This window comes from Lactuca sativa, chromosome 4 (genome assembly GCF_002870075.4).
Source record: "Lactuca sativa cultivar Salinas chromosome 4, Lsat_Salinas_v11, whole genome shotgun sequence".
Classification (NCBI taxonomy): Eukaryota; Viridiplantae; Streptophyta; class Magnoliopsida; order Asterales; family Asteraceae; genus Lactuca; species Lactuca sativa.
Genome location: NC_056626.2, coordinates 382,403,667 through 382,425,486, shown reverse-complemented (window position 1 = coordinate 382,425,486; position 21,820 = coordinate 382,403,667). Strand labels below are relative to the sequence as shown.

The window sequence follows — 21,820 nt, the reverse complement described above, 5'->3', positions numbered from 1 at the left end:
ATGGACTGAATGATCACATGGACTGAATGGACTACAATCACCCATATCGCGTCAACCCCACGCACAGTCCTCAATAGCTTGGTGATAAAATCCATCGAAATCAGTTCCCACTTCCACTAGGGAGTCTCTAGTGGCTGTAACGGGCCATGCGGACGCTGGTGCTCCGCCTTAACCCGACGATAGGTCAAGTACCTCTCAACTAATCATGCCACATCCCTCTTCATACAGGGCCACCAGTAATCTCTCTTCATGTCCAAATACATCTAAGTGGCCCCGGGGTGGATCGAGAATCTCAATCTATGTGCCTCCTCCATCAATATACGAGGGGATCCACCTGTATAGGGCACCCAAATCCACCCTCGGAAAGTCATAAGCCCAAGACTATCTGTCTCAAACTCGTAAACCTGCCCAATCACCTGCTCCCTCTTGTGGTTCTCCGGACTCACAGCCTCCACCTGGGCCTCTTGAATAGTATATAAGACGGAGTCATCACTGTCATCCTCATGCACACATCTCGGATCAAAGCACTCACTGCTCTACGGCTCAGGGCGTCGGCTACCACATTAGCCTTGCCCGGATGATATAAGATCTCACAGTCATAGTCCTTCACTACATCCAACCACCTCCTTTTCCTTATATTCAGGTTGGGCTGATCCATGAGGTACTTTAGGCTCTTGTGGTTCGTATATATGGTACACCAGACTCCATACAGGTAGTGGTGCCGGATCTTGAGGGTGAATACCACCGCCCCCAACTCCAAATCTTGGATGGGATACCTCGTCTCATGAGGCTTCAACTAGCTCGATGCATATGTTATCACGTACCCCCTTTGCATTAACACCGCACCCATCCCGGATATAGAAGCGTCACAATAAACTACAAAGTCCTCCACTCCCTCGGGGAGGGCTAACACTGGGGAGTCGCACAATCTCTGGTGAAGTTCAAATGATGCCTACTGCTCGAGCCCCCAGGCAAAAGTAACAACCTTCCGGATTAATTTGGGGAGAGGGACGGCAATCTTGGAGAAATCTCTGATAAACCTCCGATAGTAGCCGGCCAAACCCAAAAAACTCATGATCTTGGTCGGGGATCTCGGCACCTCCCATCTCATAACTACCTCAATCTTGGTCGGGTCGACCAATATCCCATTTTGATTAACGAGGTGTCCCAGGAACTAGACCTCTCGTAACCAGAAATCATATTTTGAGAATTTGGCATAAAGCATCTTTGTCCTCAATACTCCAAGAATCTCTCTAAGATGTTCCTCATGTTTCTCTCTAGATCTCGAATACACCAGAATATCGTCAATGAACACGATCACCGATCGATCCAACATAGGCCTACACACCCGGTTCATGAGGTCCATGAACGTTGTCGATGCGTTGGTGAGTCCGAAAGGCATCACCACAAACTCGTAGTGCCCATAACGATTCCTAAAGGCCATCTTTTGGATATCCTCCTCACAAACTCTCATCTGATGATATCCAGATCTCAAATCAATATTGGAGAACCAAGACGCCCCCTGCAACTGATCGAACAAATCGTCGATCCTCAGTAGTAGATAACGATTCTTGATCATCAGCTTGTTCAACTCCTGGTAATCAATACACATCCGGTCTGAACCATCCTTTGTCTTGACAAAAAGGATCGTCAATCGCCACAGTGAGCTACTCGGTCTGATAAAACCCTTGCCTAGAAGCTCCTGGAGCTATGAGGATAACTCCTGCATCTCTGGTGGAGCAAGACGATAAGGTGCCTTGGCGATAGGCGCCGCTCCCGGAACCAAATCAATCCGGAACTCCACCTGCCTCTCGGGAGGCACACCCGAAAACTCCTCGGGAAAAACATCTGGAAACTCGCACACTATTGGAACCTCGACGATAGAACTCGGCCTCTCTGTAGCAACCCGCATATCCATCACGTATGCCAAAAAGCCCATACAACCCTGATGTAGACTTTTTCTCGCTCTAGAAGCAGAGCAGAAGGCTGATCTAGATCTGGTACCCTCGCCATACACCATAAGCACTCCCCCACTAGGGTCTCGTATAGTCACCATCTGATGCTCACAGTCGATCACTGCTCCAAAACGACTCAATCGGTCCATGCCCACAATGACACAGACATCACCCATCATGACCGGTACTAGGTCTATCAGGAACTCAACACCAAAAAACTCTAGTACACACCCCTGGATCACATCAATATCAAAAACTGCATGCTCATTAGCTATGGAAAACCTCAGAGGTCGACTCAACGCCTCATGTCGGATACTGATGTGACGTGATGACTAAAAGCTAAATACACAAAGGATCGACTCACACCCGAGTCAAATAACACCAAAGCAGGTACAGAACTCAAAAGAAAAGTACCTATACACAGCACAATATAAGCACAACATATCTCAAAATAGTATAAATAAACAAATACGTACCAGCCACGACGTCAGGTGTTGCGCGGACCTCCTCCGCTATCAACTGAAAGGCTCTCCCACGAACCCTTGGTGTCTCGACCTTTGCTGGCCGATTCTCAGTAGCACGCAAAACGACAGGTGTAGATCCCTGTGCTGATCCCTGAATGAGCTGAGAGCACTCGACCTTCTGATGGCCGGTCTGGTTGCAGTGAAAGCAAACTGTAAACCCCTTGGGGAAATCCTTCGCAATGTGCCCCTCTTTGCCACATTTCTAGCGAATCCCTGCCCGACACAACCCCTCGTGACTCTTGCTGCACTTGCCACAAATGCGACCCTTCTGCCCACAACTCTCGTATCAGTATGCTTAGCCCGCTTCGTCGCCGACTACGACTGTACTGGTCTCCTACCTCAAGACTCATCCTCCTCCCTGGTCTGTAACTCTAGCTCAATCTCCCTCCGCCTGGCATTAGTCTGAAGCTCAGCCAATGTTTGGTATGATGAGTTCGCCACGAACTCTCGTATATCCCTCCTCAGTATGCTTAGATATCGACTCACAGGTGCCTGCTCGGTGGTCACGTGCTCAGGGCCGAACAACGCCCTCTCGTGGAACATCCTCGTAATCTCAGTCATTAACTATGTATTCTGCTTGAGAGACAGAAACTCATGTGCCAAACGTTCTCTCTCTACTAGGGGAACATATTCATCTCAGAAACACTGAGTGAACCTCTCCCACGTCATTGCAACATGTTATGCAGGAGTAAAACTGGTAGTCACAAACCTCTACCAGTCCTTCACCCCCGAGCGAAGCTGGTTCAGCGCAAACCGAACTCTCAAATGATCAGGGTATGAACACATATAAAACACCCATCAATATCAGAGATCCATCTCATGGCAGCAATCGGATCCCGTGTCCCATCAAACTCTGGTGGCTTCGTGTTGCTGAACTCCTGGAACAACAACGAGTCACCTCCCGGTGCCCTATCATCGGCGACAACTACAGTGGCTGCAGCAGCTGCCGCCTCAGTAACAGAAGCATATCGCTCATCAAAATGTCTCAATCAGTGTGTTATTAATAGACCCAAACATCACCGATATCACCTCTCGAATGGTTGTGGCCACCTCCTCATGAATCATCTGGCGGATCTCCTCATCACTAGTCCCCCTTTTCCTGGGGTTGTGGCGTGTACCCACCATGATGTCTCTGAAACACAACACAAAAATCATCAGAGACTCGCTTGAGTATACTCACACTCGATCACCCGTCCCTACTTGCTCCTTAGCATCCTAAGGATTCTTACTTGCGTTGCATATAGATCCGATGCTTTTAATAGTACGGGCTCAATACTACCTTCCACACCAACCTGTAGTCACCCTAAGTCCTCCTCCTAAGATCCCAATTCATAAGTACTTTATCTCTCACTCATAACAAACTACTCTCTCAGTAGACCCCTCATATGCTCATCTAGGTATCTCTCCTAGATTATCCCTCAACTCAGAAATACTCTCTCTAAGTGTTTCCTGCTAAATACTCTTACTCAACATATACTCAAGGCAAATAACAGATAGCAGCAACTCCTAGGCTAAGGCATCACAAATCAGGAAACTCTAGCCCTAAATATGAAATACCTAGCCTATCCTCTAGCATGCATCCCTAACATCTCATAAATATCTCATAACACAAATAAGTAAGGGTATTTTGGGAAATCACCGTTTGAGCTTTGGCTGATTGTACACACTACTCCAACTTATTTTTCTCTTTAAACTCTTTCTCATTTTAGAAAAATCATTCTTATGAATTTTTTTCAAATCCTCAGTTTGAGTCCAGACACACCCGAAGGTATATCTAAATCCCTCAAACCAAGGCTCTAATACCAAACTTGTAACACCGTAAATTTTCAAACAAAATTTTCATTTAAAATCACATTAATCTCATTAGCACAATCACAAAAATCCCCAAAAATATCAAGTTATCAATACACACATGTTCAAAATTGTTTATAACACAATCCAGGATCCTCCAAAACACATCTCCAAGTCGTGTGTGTACAATCAAGTCGATGCCTTCCCGTGATCCTGAGAAGTACCTGAAACACATAACACATAACACGGTAAGCACGAAGCTTAGTGAGTTCCCGAAAATACCACACATATCTCTTTAGTCTCTCATGGCTATGCTCAAATAAGATCTTTCGGTCAATGTGTCTCAGTGGGACTGATGTGTGTGAACTCAACTAGTTTTAATCCTACTTTTAATTATAAAATTGACACACAAAGGCAGTGGACCTATCAATTATGGTGTAGCTAAATACGTAGGGTATCGAACTCAGGGAATGGAAAATTAAAACTAAAAATTAGAATTAACTAAAAACAAGTAATAGAAAATAGGGGTTTCTCTAGTTTTGCAAGACTAGAAACTTAACTAAAACTTAACTACTCAACTAAAAGTTGAAAACACGTAAAAACAAACTAAATTCAATGATCAAAAAGGGTTTCTGTTTAGGTTCAACTCATTTACTCCTATGGTTAATTTTTATGGTAATATAATAGATTAATTGTTATTGGTTACTGACTCTGGTGATTAGATTCGCATTCACTATTACTAATCCTTAGAAAACATACCAATTCAAGCAGTGGCCAGTTGATTAAACTAATAGATTTCCTAGGTTAGTTATTCGGGTTAAATAAGACTTGTAGTTAGCTAATTAAATTTGGTGATTCAATTAACCTCTTATTGATGGTGTATCACACAAGCTCACACATTAATTTACCATTCTCTCATTAATCCTAGTTTCATGTTCATTATTCCTAGGAATATAGTATTGTGTTCACATAAATTATATGAGATAAGCAATTAAGAGATGTTCATGCAGCTTAATCACTTAGCAATTAACAGAAAATAGTTATGGTTAATGCATAAGGGTCTTTAACAAGCTTAATTTAACAATATCACCAACTAACAATTAATCAAAAGAGTAAATTAAACCATAGGAGAAAAAAAAATTCCCCAAACAGAAACTAACGAAATTAGTTCATGATTTCAGTGTATGAAAGCTTAAAAACGAATTCAAATAAACCTAACATAATTCTATTCAAAGGTAAAGTGGAAAATTAAACCTAAAGCGCCTTAATCTCTTAAGAATGAAGTATTAGGGTTCTTCAACATTTTCCAGAGCTCCAAGGGCTTCCTTGATCGCTAAGTGTTCCACCAAAAATATCCAGAAAAGTCCTGAATTCGGGTTTGTGAAGTCTATTTATAGTTTTCTCAAAACAGGGGCTAAACGTCGAGTCCAGTGACCTACTTGGCGAGTTCGTCACCTAAAACCCGTGTACGGCAAGGATTCCACGTATTGCTTCGCGAACCTTCATGTCTACTCGTCGAGTAGACGACCCTACTTGTCGAGTAGCTTCAAAATTAAGCCTTTTTTCTTCTTTCTTTCGTTCCCGAGCTTTCGTTCATATCTCCTGCTTCCTTTTGCTTCCGAGCTTCTTTTTTGGACTGAAAATATAATTTGAACAATATTAAGTATCCTTTGTCCATAATATGCAATTAATTAGCCAATAAATGATAAAAATCCAACAAAAAATAAAGCTAAATATGCAAATATCAGGGACCCTCCAGTCCTAACTCAGTAAGCTCGGAATAATACACATCATAAATCACAAAGACATAATGCAAGATATCACAATACTCAATATAAACACATAAGACCCTCCGGTCACACAAAGATTACCACTCTAGGTAAGTATAGTGAGAAGACTCACCTCATAAGCAAGCAAGCAAATAATCTTGTACACAAATCTCGAACTAGGCTCCGCCTAACGCATAGGATAATTGTCTCTAATTAACACTTAAATCACGACTCTAAATAAACTAAGTTATTTTCTCTCTCAAACTCTTGGAATGGGTAAAAGACCATTTTACCTCTCCATGGTCCCCAATAATCCCTGTCTTGACCAATTCTAAAGTCAACAAAAGTCGACACTCGAGTCAACAGTCCATGTTGACCTGACACGCCGAGTGCATCTATGTGACTCGCCGAGTCCCCATTGTTCCTTCAGAATTGTCGTGAAAATCCAACTTAACTCGTCGAGTTGTCTCATCAACTCGCTGAGTTACCCATTTCCAGACTCATTGGGGAAAACCCTAGCCGACTCGTCGAGTCAGCTCGTTAACTCGGCGAGTCCATTCAGTCCATGTGATCATTCAGACATTTTAAGGCAGACCCATGACCCCAAACTCTAGATCTGGCTCCCTAAGGCTCGAATATCACGTAAATATGCGAGCTTTACATCCATGCATGGCATATTAAGCTCATAATGCCAATACAAGCTCCAACAAGGGTTAGATGCACAAAAGTTTGCCTCTAGCTTAATAAAGTTCGGGTCTTTGGGCTCACTTGACCACCTACAGTCCAGATCTGAGGTTTCAACCTTAATACATGCTCAAGTGACTCAATACCATCACAATGGATGGGAGAAAACCCTAAAAACACCATAACCCAAAATCTCATAAGGAAATGATCAAGTTAGCATATCTTTACCTCCAACTGAAGCAAACTCCTGAAAACCTATAGATCCAAAAGCCTCCTCTTGATCCAAGCTTGATACTCTCTTCTTCTCTTCCATTGTATCATAAAAACACTCAAATCGTAGCCCTATTTCTCTTAGCTCACTATGGCCGATTAGGGTGTCACAAAAGGGAGTTGGGTGGCTGGTGAGGCGGTAATGAGGGCTTAAGGCCCTTTAAATAGGACTCAGCCCCAGAGAATTAGGGTTTCCGAACACAAACAGGAATAATTCATATATAAATACTCATCAAAATTCAGTACCATAACAATATAATCATGAATAAAAATTAATCAGAAGAGTAAAAGATACACACCTACCACATTTGGTCCTACTCGTGGCTCCACTGTAGATAACTGAAAAGCCATGCCTCCTACCACAGGCGCCTCTGCTCGACCCTATCGGCCGTCTGTAATCCTCAACGCCGCAGGGGCAAGTGCTATCATCCGTCCTGCTGAAAGCAAACTTGGACACTGGGCCTTCTTGTGGCCCCGCTGACTGCAATGAAAACATATCATGTCTGATCCATGGGTGGTGGTCGTAGTACAATCTCTGCTAAAATGATCAATTCGGCCGCACTTCAAGCAGCCAGAATCACCACCACTACTACTCCTACACGCACCCTCATGCGTCCTGCCACAACGACTGCCGCCTCGAATATCCCCCGATCTCCCATCTGGCCCCTTGGTCCTCTTGCCGAAACCTGTGGCTACCTGACCCTCATTTGGCTTTTTCTTCCTCTCTGTCTCCAAATCAATCTCCCTTTCTCTGGCTCGAGCAATCATATCCTCCAGCGTCTTACAGTTGGACCTGCTCACAAACTGCCTGATGTCACTCCTCAGCATCTCGTGATATCAAGCTTTCTTCATCTCCTCGTCCGCTACATACTGCGGGACCAGAAGAGCCCTCTCCCTAAACTTGGCGGTGATCTCCGCCACAGTCTCAGTCGTCTGCTGAAGGTCTTGAATCTCCTGTGCCAACTGCTGCACCTCAATAACTGGTATAAACTCAGCCCTGAACCTGGCTGAGAAATCACTCCATATCATCGCGTCTAATGCGACATCATCCCCCATGGTATGTCCAACCTCCTCCCACCAATCCCAAGCTCTGTCCTTCAGAAGGCAGGAGGCGAATCTGACCTTGTCCCCCTTGGGACACCGACTCGTACGGAAAGTGTTGGCAACATCGGCCAACCACATGCTGCTAGCAATGGGATCCCTAGGCCCATGATAATCTAGTGCTCCACAAGCTCTGAACTCTCGAAAAGTCAAGGTACACGCCCCTACCAAAGCCATCATCTCAGTGCGGAAAGCTCTCAACTTCTCATCCATAAGCTCCAAAATACCCTCCTTGACCGAACCGAAGATGACAGGAGTCTGATCCAGAATATTTTGTGTAACCTCAGCTGAAAGAAACTCCCTCATCTGCTCCTCGAGCTGCTCGGCTCTTGAACCCGAGCCTGATCCCTCTCTAGCACCTGATCCGCCCACTGGTCTCTCACGTAATGTCGCCATGCTGAAAACATATCACAATAACCATCAGAATACTCATCACTGCTGAGGGATCATACACATACACACTACAAGTTTCCTGGTCTCATCTCAGCCTTTCCCGAATCAAGTACGGATCCTCTGCTTTTAGTAGTACGAGCCCATACTACCTTCCACATCTATCCGTACTTTCTTCAAGAACTGCCTCGACTCCACAAAGTCACTACTACTGCTACCGATCTCTGCTACTCTCATCCTAGGCTTACCGTAGGGAAATCTCCGAACCAAACTAGTCCTCAGCTACTAAAGGCCTCCTTGTAATGCCAATTAGCCATCACCTGAATACTATCACATGTGACGAGGCTCGGATAATCCTTCGAGTAAATGACTCGTCCCCACAACGGTTAGACTCAAACAAGAGTTGCGCAATGGGGCCAAATCCAGCACTCTGAGATTATTCAACCCTGATCACATGTGACATGATGTATTCACCTAATGGCTAACTCCCATCACTCAAAGTCCCACAAAGCACAAAGCAAGTAGCATTCAGACACAGGAACTACTCAAGCAAAAATATTCTCATAACGAGAAACTGTACTAGCATACAATGCTAAGCTCATACTATCAAGCATAACCTAAACAGGCTATCCAACTACTGTCTACTCAATACTAGCATGCAATTACCATAAAGCTGAAACACATATAGCAGGCACATAAGGCATCATTCTTAGATCCTTAGTCCTATTCTAGCATGATGTTCTACTAAAACTGAAACTGATAATCATAACATAAACTTGTATAGGTAATTTGGGAGTACTTACTTGAGCTCGGCTGATTGCATGCACCACAACCTTTTTCTCTTTTCAAAGTTCTTTTCTTTCTAAATTTCTTTTTGCTTTTTCTAAAACTCTTTTCTTTCCTCAAAACTCCTTTTATAAAAAAATGATTTCCCTTTTGAAAATTTCCATACCAACTCCTTAGTTTGAGTTCAGACACACCCAAAAGTATATCTGAATCCCTCAAACCAAGGCTCTGATACCAACTTGTAACGACCCAAAAATATAGTTTAAAAATTTCCTTTTTAAAACATTACTTAAAACATAATTGTCAACCCATAAATAAAATCATAACATAAATCAGAGTGTTAATTCCAAAACATATTTTCATTATCAGAGCAAAACATCCCAGGCTGACTAATCAATGGTGTGTGCCATGCGATCACCTCGAGCTCTTCCCTCCACTACCGGAAGTACTTGAAACCAAAACTGAAAACCGTAAGCACGAAGCTTAATGAGTTTCCCCAACCTACCACATACCACACAAAACTGCATACTGCAAATACTGGGCCTTGCCCGCTACAACAGGCCCTGCCTGGCTTCGAGCCCCGCTCGGTGTACAAATATGTTTCTCTCAGGCCCCGTCTGTCTCTGGGCCCCGCCCGCTAACATATATTAACACATAAACATACCACAACACATAAACTAAACATATACTACTGAATCCTGTTATAAGGCCTCACCTATCTTGGGCCTCACCCTTGTCCTGCTACTGATGAGTCATGGAACCCAGTCCACACTCCTTCTGATAGTGAGATACGGGCCCAACCCACACTCACTCCCTTCCTAAATTGGGCCTCACCCCTGCTCTGCTGCTAATGAGATATGGAACATTGTCCATACCCTGCTATTGGTGAGATACGGGACTTCGCCCACACTCACCTCCCTACCAGGCACATACATGTATCACATAGACAACAAGTATAAGCTATCATATAAACCATTCCTTGGGCACCCGCCCTCTATCATTGGGCCTTGGTCTTGAATACTATACTAGCATACTGTGCCTAGGGCTAACCCCCGGGTCTTCCTACTTATAACTACATGGGCCGGCATTATGGCCGTAGACCCATCCACACAAAAGGAAACTCACCTTCCACTGCTGAAGCTCTGAATGATACTCTTCTGACTGCTATCTGACAACTCCCCAAATGCTGCTCCAATAGCTCCCTGAGCTTCAATATCAATATAACATTTAGTACCAAACTGACCTCCAGAAGTCAAACTAAGTAAACCCTGGTCAAAGTCAAAGTCCTGGTCAAATTCAATCTTCCAGGTTGACCCTACTCGCCGAGTCAGCCTATTGACTCGCTGAGTTCATGGATTCAGAATCCCCCAAAATCGCAACTTGACTCGCCAAGTCACCCCGCGACTCGTCGAGTCCTTCAACTTATGAGTCCTAGTCTTGGTTCTGACCAATCCACCGAGTCACCGCCTTAACTCACTGACTAGACTAGCATCCAGAAGAGGTTAGGGTTTCGACCCGACTCACTGAGTCCAAGAACAGACTCGTCGAGTTCACCTTCATCATTTTCATTCTGTCGATTTCAGTCCATTCCATTGCTTCCCAATCGTAGATTTGGACTCCTAAGGCTAGCATCACACGTAAAGTTGCTAACTTTACGTGCATGCAAAAGGTTATGAAGCTAAAACACCAAATCCAAGCAAAATGGTGGTCTATGACATAGAATGGAGCCATGGATGAAAAAAAGCTAACAACTCTGAGTTTCTAGAACCCAAAAGTACTCAGATCTGAAGTCTTCTTCATCCTCAAAGGCACAATACTCGGATTGGCCTTGGAAATGGCCCAAAAGTGACAAAATCTAACTAGGAAAGGGGATCTAAATGAGTTACAGCCAAGATATGAGCTTCACACCTTCAAATGATCTGAAACATCACACCAACTCTGGATCTACTGCCCCTTCTTGAATCACCAAAGGTTCCTTTCTTCCTTCTAGCTTCACTAATGGCAAGGAAAGCTTGAGAGCACTTCAATGGAGGCTTAGGGTTTCGAGAGTAGGTAAAGGGAGTGATGGAGGCTGGGGTGGAGGCCTAAAATGATGCTTAAATAGGGTACTAAGTCCGGAAATTAGGGTTTTCCAACCCATACCTGACTTGCTGAGTCAGTCCCTCTGACTCGCCGAGTCGGTCACTTAAATCTCGACGCGGAACCCGCTCAGACTCGTCGAGTTCACCCATGGACTTGAAGAGTTGACCCCTTTAACCTAGGGGTTTCCTTTCCTTTCTTGTTCTTCCGGATTTCGGGTGTTACATGGAACTACTTTTTAGTGAATTACTTTATGGGTTTACTGCCACAGGAAGGGGTTTGCAGTCATAAAGAATGTGTTTGCTATCCAACATGACCGAAATCATCCTAAATCACTCACAAAAGAGTGATTTCGGTCCTAATGGACCTTAAAGAAGAGATTTCGGTCCCAAAAGGTTGGGTTTTCGGCCCTATTGGGCTTTAGACATTGGTTTTTCGGTCTTGGCTAGTTCCTTGAAGGTGATTTTAGTTCTAGCTTCTTAAAAGTAATTGATTTCGGTCCTATAGTGTTCCAAAGAAGTTGATTTCGGTTCTATAGTGTTCCAACATTCTAAAAATCAAAATCTTTTAAGTAATATACAATAACATGCATATAGATTTATTACTTGGACTTGTGTTGACTCCTTTGAATCCTTGATGGCTTTTTGACTTCATTTACCTTTCAAAGGTTCATTACAACTTGTCTATCACACGTGTATATACATATGAACTTGTATAAGAATGCTCTCTTGGTTTTCAAAGTTCCATTGCATCAAGTTATGTTGTGAATTCACTTATGCTTGGTTAGGGTTTAGGCCTTGTTGGTTCTAAAATTTCCCAGTTATGATAGAATACCACCAAATCATGTAGAAAGAAATACTCAAAACATGTCGATCGTGAAATTCCAACAACCCTTAAATCCGGAAATGTGCCCAAAAACCTTAAATATACACTTGACTTCCTGAAAAGTCATCACCAACCCATTTCCCCCGTGAGCATAATGATTATTCCTCCAAGCATCTTACACTGAATCCAAATCGCTCATCAGTTCAGGTGTACATCCCCTACAAATCTCTCGAGGCGTTCACACGAACTTCATGAATCGAGATTTCAGAACCAATACCTAACATTGGTACCCAAACTCCTAATAAACAACCCACATGAAAAAATGGGGTTCATAATGCAAACATTTGGAAGGAGACTTCTGATGCAGAATTAATACTCCCAACAACCTTTTACTGTTCACATGATCCAAACCAACTGGTCACTGGGTCTTTCGACTCCCAACAATGCACTAACACCCAAACATGCCAATAAGACTAATGATCTTAGACCAAAGAGTCTCAATCAAATGACTTCCAAGTCCCTTTCATGTAAATCACACAACCGTTGGTTCACGATAGATCGTGACACCTTCTAACCACTAAAACGATAAGCTCACAGTACTACGCCGATCTTGCCACTATTCCATCACTATCCTAAGGACTCACGACTAACACCACAGGAACCTAAAGGTACTTAACCATCAACCTACCGACTTGTAGGAATCCAATCGACATCCCTCTCAATCACTAATTAAATACATCACGCGCCATACCCTCCTATAACGCACAATTCCTATTACATCTACCAACACAAAATTAGACGAAAACATGTCACACACAACCAACAAAATAGATAGGAGGTTGTACTCTTGATATAAATCAAAATCTACTAACCGAATAAGAACCATACCAATAAATTTTGACCAAGTGTTCTCATGCTATCTCACTCGGTCCACATACACCCCCAAGGGAAACACACAACCAAACTTAGAACTACAATATTCCTCCTTCCTTACAACCTTACCCAAAGGGTAAGATACCAGTAGATCTAACCGAAATGATGAACCTCCGCCACTAATATAAACGTCCTCATGGATGGCCCAAACAAAGATCTCATACTTTAATTGAAACTAAATAGATCCTACCAATACGTAACTAACTCGATAAATCTTCCAAAGTTATCCATAAATGTTTTTAAAACTTTGGGTCTGCTACGAACAATACTTCCATAATTAACATTTAAGGGTACCCATACCCATAGATTAAAAGGTATAATGTACATATTTTGACGATGGTTGACGCATCCATTGACTTTCGCTGATACATCTTGAAACTCCCAAATAAACTCGTCTATTGATAATGAACGAATGACCAATGATCGTGTAACGTCCCAAAATTAAGACCAATATTTTTGTTTTTAAATTAATAAACCTATTTTCCAAAACTTCATCATAAAACAATAATGGAACAAAGTGTATCAAATACATCATAAAACATCAAAGTAATCATAAAATGCGGAATAAGGTGGTGTGTGCACTACAATCATCTCGGGCTCTTTGCATTCAAACCAGAAGTACCTGAACAATAAACTGAAAAACATAAGCACAAAGCTTAGTGAGTTCCCCAAAATATCACATGCCATACATAATAAATACATAATGGGCCCCACCGGACATCGAGCCTCGCTCGGTATACAGATTTTTCAGTGATCGGAGCCCCACTCGGTATACATATAATCATATAACAGATAAACACATAACACATGCAATAGTCACAAAGATAAATAGCATACAAAATGGTCATCGGGACCTACCCGACAAGCACATAAGACATGCAAGAGTCACACAGACATCTAGCATCCTAACATAACAAACCATGGGCTGACATTGATGCCTCCGACCCGCTAAATACAATGAGGAAACTAACCTCTAGCTGCTGAATCACTCAAATGAAACTTTATATGTGATATGTGTGTATTTATAGACATAATTATACATAATATCTTAATAGTCCTAATTACTTTTATGCCCTTTATTGAACAAAAGGTACTTAATTTCTTATGAATTGTGTTGTATGGGTAAAAGACATGCTTGGAGCAAAAAGGAAGCAGAAAGCTGGAAGCTAGGGGTTTAAGCTAATATTTTAAAATGAAGAAAATATACTAAACACGTCATGGTGACCCTACCATGACGTGGTATTTTGAAGTTTCCTAGTTGATTTTGAAGGCTTGCTGAATACATGATAATCACGAACACCACGACGTGGTGGCCTCAACACGTCGTGGTTAGACCTGGAAATTCGTGTATTCGTGTCATAAAAACGTGCCAGCCGTGAATTTTACATGATACAATTACACATTGAAAAATAAGCTTTATCTCAATTTTTAAGATGTACTCGTGTCGTGTACTCGTGTCGTGTCGTGTCTCTCACAGATTCGTGTCTTCGTGTCTGAAATTGTCAGGTCTAGTCGTGGTGCCCTGATTTCGGGAAAACTATAAATGTAACTCATTATCCACCGAATTAAGAACCTTTTGGCTAAAGCTTCTGACAGTTTTCGAAGACCAAAGTTCAAAATTAAGGCTTGGAAGTGAAGAAACCAATTGAAGCTTGGGAATTGAGAGCATTAAGGCAAATAAGCTCTTAGTTATGATTTTCTTTTCTAATTTAATCATGTCTATACTTATGAATTTCGTTTTTATTACTTTAGTTGCTAAAATCATGGGCTAAACCTCGTGACCTTCATTTAGCCTAGGATTGTCTGCTTAATTATGAATTGATTTATGGATAGGATTTAGTTTTTATTAATTATTTGTTGATCTACCTTATTAAGGAACCTCGCGTACTTGTGATAACTATCTTCTCTATTTATTTCTCAATTTAACTAAGTTTGCATGACCATCTTTCTTAGTTAAATTTGTATCTTATGATTTTTTGACCACCAAATTGTAGGACTAGAGTTTTGAACAAAACTTAGGTTTAAGTAGGAAAATTGGTAAAGAAAAGTGTAGGAGCTAATGTATGACGACCAATCATATACAGAATTGAATCAAACAACCAATTTGATCAATTATTTATAAGTCTAATCAACTCGAACTGAACACTAGTAAACTTGTTAGTTTGTCCTCCTGGTCACTATATAAATAAGCTTGGTTGCTAAAGGATTAAATGAGTGAACACTAATTTGGTCATCTTAGAAATCGGTAACCAATGAAACTAAAATCCATTTCACTTCAATAAATCAATCATAATAACAAATAATCCGAAGCTAAACGGAAGTATCTCAATTACCTTGATTAAATCATCTTTGTCTTCCTTGCTTCAATTTTAGTAATTACTTCATTAGTTAATAGTGATAGTTAGTTTGGTAATTTAAGTTTCCAGTCTTGCAAAACTAGAGAAAAATCCACACTACTAGAAAAAAGGCCTTTTACGACGCTCATTGCGCGTCGTAAAACGCTCAGACGACGCGCAAATGCGTGTCAAGGAAGGCCCTGTCATAAAGAGAGACGACGCGCATTTACGACGCGCATTTACGACGCGCGGTTATGACACGCAATGCGTATCAAGGAAGGCCCTGTCATAAAGGAAGACGACACGCATTTGCGTGTCGTAACCTTACGACGCACGTGTTTATGACACGCAATGCGTATCAAGGAAGCCCCTGTCAAGAAAGGCCATGTCATAAATAAAGATGACACTCATTTTTGCGTATCGTAATTTTAAATGTTAAAAAAAATATTATTTATAGATTTACTAATTTTCAAATTAAATTTGCATTTAATATTAAATGCAAATTTAATTTGAAAATTAGTAAATCTATAAATAATATTTTTTAACAACATATTGAAATTATCATAAGAACGATAATTCATTTCAAAAAAATATCACATGTCAAACAAGTTACCTAAGCATTACATGTCAAACAACACTACATGTCAACACTAATAACACTTAAAAACATGTTTTTTCCTGCATTTGGAGCATCCACAATTCCTATATCAGCAACCAACTTTAGGTCCAATTCTAACCACCTGTAAAAGAACAACATTAGAAGATCAACATTTGCTTATCCATTTAACCTCTTTATCAAGTCTTGCATTAATTTTTAAAGGAAAACACAAATACTCTCATGTTCATTTTTCAATATGCACATCTTTGAACTTAAATAATTGTTGGAAAAAAAAAAAGATAAGGTTTACGAGAAATAGCTTGTTCTTTTTTGTATTCTTAATTTAAGAAGCATAACTTGAAGATATATTAAAAATGACTATCACTAAATTATATATAACGATTATCTTGAATGCATTGAGCTTAGGATCATCAATTAGATATTATATTTTAAACATATGAGGTTTCCTAATGATAAAATTTCTTCATGAACATACATAACTCAAAATATCTAAATTATCTAAAAGACTATTAAGCATGAACTTGGTAAACTATCATATACAGGTTATGAAATAAATACCAGCTGGAGCAGCAAACTATTAAAAAAAAAATCTTCGTTAGACTAATATTGTACTGATCATCTTCTTAGGTTTTAATTGCAACACTAATAAAAATAAAATATCCTCATAAATTTTTAAAATTTAATATATATATATATATATATATATATATATATATATATATATATATATATATATATATATATAATCAGGTATTAAACGGGGTAGATATTGTCATACCCATCAGTCCGTCACTGACCCGTACCCGCTTCGGATATGAAAAATAGAACTGGTCCCCCCTGATTACGCGTCAAGTCGGGGAATACTGCCATGTTCGGATCGGGTCCCTACGGGTCAAACTTACATCCCTGGTTTCTACATATTTTCCATTTAGACTAGTCTATGCAGAAAAGACACAAATGCCCCTAAAAATAAACTTGGTATGAGATGAGACTTACACAAGCGGTTGCATTAGTAGTTTCATTTGGAATGATTGTAGGGCTGCAGGCTGCTCACTATTGATTTCAACTTCAAGTCAAGAAGCAATTCTTCTATTTTTTGTGACTGCCATTTATGTAAAACAATATATTATTCACCTTCAAATCAAGTCTTTTGTTGGGGTCCCACTTCCTTCAAGTTTGGAGGCAAGATCAAATGCCTTCAAATATTTTGCCTCCACAACTTCTAGTTCCTACATTTACAAAACGTAACAAGAAATGTTCAAAAGGGCAAAAAAAAGTCATTTATTGCAACACAAATGATGTAGTATCTGAATACAGAATTAAGCCACATTTTTTATTGGAATGGTTTTGATTTTAGTCTAAAGAAGTTTGCAAACCCCTCCAGCTCTACATCATCATTCGTGAGAATTAATTTAGTTAAAACTTTTAACTGTAATTGCTTTTAAAAAGTTTTTATTTCATATTCTTAACAAGTTTAGATAATAATTATATAAAGACACTACAACTCTTATCTTAAAAAAATAAATTTTGAAACAAACAAGTAAATAAAACATGGGAAACCAAAATAAATGGACTAACCTTGTCATCATCTATTTGATTATGTTTTTCTAATTGCCACATATCCTTCTCTTTGCTTGCATTTTAAACAAACCAAATCTTGAATAGTTAGTATTTTCCACGACTTCACTGTTGTAGGGTTGACCACATTGTGGGACCCCTTGAAAACATGTGCTTTAAGTAAGTTGCTTATCACATATATGGTTCGATCCTATAACAAATAAAAACAAAATAATTAGAAATGTAGTGAAAGATTCTTGAAAAAATATATACTAGTTTATTTACCTGTTCTGAAACTTTCTTCACCACAAAAAAAAAACATAGTCCAACATCCATCAAGTTACCAAAGAATATCCATCCAGTTGAAACTTCAAAAACTTTAAGTTGAGACTTTTTGCTACAACATCAAGGCATGCTCCTACACAAAGATAAAACTCACAATTAATAAATAAAATACATTATTTTCTTTATAAAATTATAAAATATGAAGAATGGTGGTGATCTAGTGACGCCTTTTAAACCAGAATAAAAGTAGGGAATGGATTGGACAACATTGGTAGCAATGATGGCAATAGAATCTAAAAGGGTAACAAATATCCTGAAGGAAGAAGATTTTTTTTATGAGTGTGTGTTTTCAAGCAAATAAGGTAGAAACTGAAGAACTTGTTGTTGATTATTTCTTCTTCTACTACTACTTCTTTATAGAAGGCCAAGAAAACACATGATTATAAAGACTATTTGCATATGAACATTGCAGCATCAAAGATCTAGCAAAAGTACAGGGGTGGAAAGGAAGGAACGAGTTCTTAAATAGAAGGCAAAAAGCTAGAAATCAAAGAAAATGGAAAAAGAAACATGTTAATAGACAAAAGTACCCCTAAATTAAAAGATGCACACTTAAACATACTTAAAAGGGGTTAACAGAGAAAACCGAGTCTTCTCCATCTCCCAGGCATTCATCTCTTCTTGGAGAGCCTCGGTGTGGTTTCTGGTCTGAATTATTGGTAAGAATCTCTTCTTTAGACTGAAATCTTATCAAAAAATCATTTTTTTTGTTAAGACATTTTTCAATCTATCATTAATTACCAAAATAAAAGTTTATTGCCTAGTTCCTAAACTTAAACCTCATAACTCAAGGCTAAAACTCTGTAGAGATTTGTGATTGTAATTGTAATTAACTTCTTTGAATTGTTCATACACTTCTTCTCTAAAAAAGATATTTGTGATTGTAATTGTAATTAATACACAGGAATTTATTTATGTAGTGAGAAAAAACGTACTCTGATTCCAGACACAGCCTTTAGACCAAATTGCAGGTTTGAGGTACATCAAAGCCTGAAACTGTGAGATTGGATCATTATATAAGTAAATTATAGAGAGAGATAGAAAGAGCGAGAGAGAGCGAGAGAGAGAGAGAGAGAGAGACTAATTGCACGAAAAAAATGTGTGGCTTTATATTGCACATCATAAACTCTCTCTCTAGCTCCACCCTCATTGGTGAAAAGGTAGCAACTTAATGAACAAACCTATCATATCATAAGAAGAAATCAAAATTTGGGTGAAAATCAAGAAAGCACCAGATATCATTCTCAAAGTTCATTTTCCTGCTGCTATTAATTTGAGAGAAGAAGCAGGGGATAGACAATCCATGTTGAATAACTTACCTGAAGTGGATTTCGAGACTCTTTCCATGCCAAGTTTTGAGCTTACGCCTCACTTTTTCTACAGATTAATCGATTTGAGCCCTAGGTTTTTGTTCCGCCTGAAAGTGAAGTCTTTTGATACGAAATCGGAACCTACCTCCACCTACATATTGGTTGAATCTTGGAAGAACATGAAAACTGATTTACGATCGACTGTGAGAACGTGGGTTAAGGCGGGGGACCTAGGGCTTCTTGTTGGAGGCACTGGAGGTGGGTGAAGGCGGAGACCCTAGGGTTTCTTGTTGCTAATTCAAAGATCAACATCAATGGTAGAAGGTGGAGGCGTCAGTAGAGGGAACAAGGTAAAAAGAGAGGAGATCGAACCATTTAGTGTAAGGGTTGATTTGGAAGAAATCTCAAATCCTTAACCTTAAACATGATGTGAAGAAATTGATCCATAATTTTCTTCGTCTCCGTCAATTCCTTGGGCTCACATAATCAGACGGTGGTGTAAATGAAGCATTCTTCGAGAAGGAAGGTGCATTGCCGTAGTTTGAGGCTAGAAGAGGAAATGAGGATTGGAGGTAGTGGATGTGGATGAGGGGTGGAGACGAGGGAGAAAAAGGTGGGGGTTTAAAAAATTTAGGGATTTCATTTTCCCTCCGAGACGCGCGTTTCTTAAAAAAAATATAAAACAACATTCACAGACGACGCACAAGTGCCTTCCGTGTTTTTAATATTTTTACATGAGACACTAATTTAAGGGCACTCAGGAATGCGCGACCTAAATCCTTAAATTTTTTGAAGAGATGACACTTTTTTAATGTCGCTCTCTAATGCGTAACATAAATCAAAGAGCGTCGTGTTTTGCGCGTCGTAAAAGGGTCTTTTTCTTGTAGTGCCATTTTTCTTATTTTATTAGTAATATAGTTAGTAGTAGATAAAATTTAGCTAAAACACCGTTCCTTGAGTTTGACACTTGTTCTTAGCATAGCTATACTGTTACATGATTAGGTATACTGCCTAGTGTGTTTAATAGTTTAGTTTAAAGAAAATTATTTTTATAAATCTAAAACTTGCATAACTAAAATATACATTAAAAACACACATCAAGTTTTTGGCGTCGTTGCCAGAGAACGGTTCTTTTTTAGTTACTTTAAATCTGCTATTTTATTAGGACTTTTTCTGTTTATTTGCTTTTAATTTTCGTTTTAGGTTTTTCTTCTTTTTGACTCACCACGTCGTGATAACTAGCACCACGTCGTGGGGTCGTAACAGTAAACCTTTTGTTTTTCGTTTTTGTTCTTTTTACATGTTTTATTTGTTCTTTTGTAGAAGTTTATGACCAGAGGATCTAACACACCTCTGATTCCACCACTTGAAGACCCAGAGTTTGCCTTTCGTAAACACACGGATAAAATCGTAGGAGGAGGTGCAACACCAAAGAAATCACCTTTTAAGAATCTAAAATAGGTTTTTAGTGAGAAGAAGGGAAAGCAAGTGGGAGAATCCATCAAGGCACCAAAAGACGAAAGCACATACGAAACAGAAGAGGAAGGAAGCAAAAACAAATCGGAAAAAGGTAGAAATCAAGAAAGCGAGCCCGACAACATCATGACAGACATTGTAGACATTTTGATGGAGGCATACAAGAAGAGAATTTGTGATGACACTGGACCAAGACTTGTGCAACCCACCATGCCTACCATTGCCACATTTAAACTCAGGGGGGCACATCCTTGCTGCACTTAAGGAGATTCTATTCACCGTAAAAGATCATGAAGATGCCTACAAGGATCTTGATGAAGTCAATGACATCGCCGACTAATTCAACATTCTGAATGCTCCATGAGAAACGATGTTGTTGAGAATGCTTCTGGTCACTTTCAAGGGAGCAACTAAAGACTGGTTGAAGGCACTACCACCGGGCGCGATAACTACATGGGCAAAAATGTGTGAGGAATTTCAAGAACAGTTTTGCCCACCATCCAAGGTGGCTAAGCTCAAAAAGGCCATTTTTAACTTTGAACAACAAGTGAGGGAGTCACTGTTTGAAGCATGGGAGCGCTACAAGGGTCTACTTCGAAATTGCCCCCAAAACGACCTCAATGTACAACAAGAAGTTTCTATCTTTTACGATGGGGTGCATGTCACAACTAGACAACTCCTTAATTCTCAAGGCCCCTTAACTAAGAAAAATCCCACGGAAATCAAGGAGATCATTGAAGAATTCTCTAAACATTCTAAAGAATACCATAACCCGCGAAATGATGTAATAAGGGGATCGACTAATGCTGCTTTGGAAGACATGTCAGCAGTTTTGGCAATGTTGCAAAACATGGATAGGAGGATGACTAAGATGGATCAAACAATCCATGCAATAAGAGTTGGGTGTGAAAACTGTAATGGGCCACATTTAAATAAGGATTATGATCTTGATGAGAATGGAAACCGAGAGGTTCAAGCTTTCTACTCGAGCGACGATAGATTTGATGAAGACTAGAGAAAGCCTAAGAAGAAGTGGTTACCTTATGATGAGTACAAGAAAGCCAAATAAG

The 21,820-nt window shown here is 40.0% G+C and overlaps 1 non-coding gene across 1 annotated transcript; it reads right to left on the bottom strand.

Annotated features, from left to right (window-relative positions):
* Window positions 1-21,261: 21,261 nt before the first annotated feature.
* LOC111885898 (small nucleolar RNA R71) lies at window positions 21,262-21,368 on the bottom strand. The gene has a single exon (XR_002848261.1). It is a non-coding gene; the product is annotated as a small nucleolar RNA R71 (small nucleolar RNA).
* Window positions 21,369-21,820: the final 452 nt, after the last annotated feature.